Below are 2,142 nucleotides of genomic sequence, written 5' to 3' on the forward strand. Positions count from 1 at the left end.
AAAAACTACAAAGTAACTACATTTAACCTACATTATAACTACAATCTGGAAACAATTTACACATGGAAATTCTTCAAGTTGGAATTGGCCACAGCTACATTTCTTGTTTTCTAGACACACAATGTACCGCTTCACACCATCCAACACAGTATGTATATGATCTGTTGAAGCCCTCACCTACATTTTCAGAACAAACACAAAGAAAAAAAATTTACAATATTAAAAATATAGTATCTACAATATATCTACATTTTATCTACAATTTATCTACAAATTAACTACAAACTATAAGTAAACTACAATTTGCCTACAATTTATCTACAATCTGGAGACACTGTATATTAAAATATTTTTTTCCTGTACCAAATAAAGAAATTATAGTCAAATTGTAGATATATGTAGTAAATTTGTAGACAATATCATAAAACTAAGAAGATCTATTGCTGTTATTTTTTTCTTCTCATTTTTGTTTTTTTCTCCCTTCTTTAAGTTATTGTCAATGATCTGCCTTTGAACTCTCCACTTTATGTCCATTTAATTGGTAAATCTTAGAAGCTGTTAGTAGTTGAATATTTTCGTAGTTTTTGTAGCTGTTAGTAGTTCAATATCTGTTTGTTTTTTTTTTCTTCAGAATTTGAATTATAGTTCTGGAGAAAAAATCGCATATATGAAATCTCCTTTCCCTTTTTAAAGATTGAATTTAATGTAGAATCAATTATCACCAAGAATCTCTCCTTAATTTTAGCGCGTTTTTAAGGAATATTCTGGTCCATTAATGCCTGATTTTCGAATGGTACAAATTTTGTAGGTAAAATGTGGACTGGGCGGGTAATATATAAAATATGCATATTTTTGGTAATAAACTTTCATATATGGTATAGGAAGGAAAAAATTCCTATAATAAATAGATTGCAACATAAATTATGCAAGTACACTAGTCTTATTTATGCGAATAGCTAAAAAGTCAACTAAATGCTGAAATGTAAGCAAGTTTCGAAAAATAATCAAAAATCAATAACCGGAGGTAAGATTTCTGTCGTTTGTCAAAAGTAAAAATACTTTTTAAGTATAATTTTATTGAACTAAAACTAAGAAGAAAATCAATAATCATACTATTAGAGGTATGTTTATATTTCGTATAATATTAGTTTTAAGATAAATCAGGAAGCAGAAGCCACAAAAAAATAAGAAAGAAAGCAAGAAAGAAAGTGAAATTTTTGCAGTCGTCCCTTTTGCATATATCGTTTAGTAAATGACCACTCTTTTTATTTCTTTTGTAATTGATGGACCTTTCAAATCACAATCTAAATTTTATTTAAGCAAATTAAAGATCTTATGAGAAACGTTAGACCATGATCTTAAGTTTTGTGAGCTATTGAAACATTAATACACAACCTCATATTTTGCGAACAAATTTAAAATTATATGAGCAAACATTTGAGAGTCTAACGTTGTTCCACATAAGTAAATTTTAAATGGCTAAATTTGCATAAACTTGTAACACCCCGCAAATTCGGCTTAGGTATGAATGAGTTAAAGGAGTAGTAAGGATATATTTTGAGCATGTGAAGTCCCATCGAGATGATTATGGGTGAAAATAGTTGTTTAAAAATCAAGATGGAAAGAGAGGTGCATAAGATTTGACAAAATCGACTAAGTTTGCAGAAAGTCTGTCTTTCATCAAGTTTTAGTGAAAATGTGTAAGGAATTGGAGAAAACTCAAAGCATGAAAGTTGTAGGCCTTCGAAATAGCTTTCCAACTATATATTAGGGAGCCCGAACGGATCTCTGTGCAAAAAGTTATGTGCGTTTTACAGAATAGTATGCGATATGCGCGCCGGTAGCGCGCCCATTAGCGCGGCCGCGCTAATTTTGAGGCAGTGTTACTGCCATTTAGCGCGGGCGCGCTAGTGGGGGGTCATTTTAAAGCTATATTTCGTCCCCCACAGCCCCAAAACATAAAAACTTGCTCTAGAAAGGGGAACTCTTAAAAACCTAACTCCTTAAGGGTCCTTCCACCATCCAAGGTAAGTTCTAATGGTGATTCTAAGTTAATTTCAATTTCCCAATATCTTATTAACATGGGCAAACCCTCCATATCAGTAGATATTCGATTGGGACATCGTTGTTGAGAGAAGGAAC

Source organism: Nicotiana attenuata, unplaced genomic scaffold, assembly GCF_001879085.1.
Source record: "Nicotiana attenuata strain UT unplaced genomic scaffold, NIATTr2, whole genome shotgun sequence".
Classification (NCBI taxonomy): Eukaryota; Viridiplantae; Streptophyta; class Magnoliopsida; order Solanales; family Solanaceae; genus Nicotiana; species Nicotiana attenuata.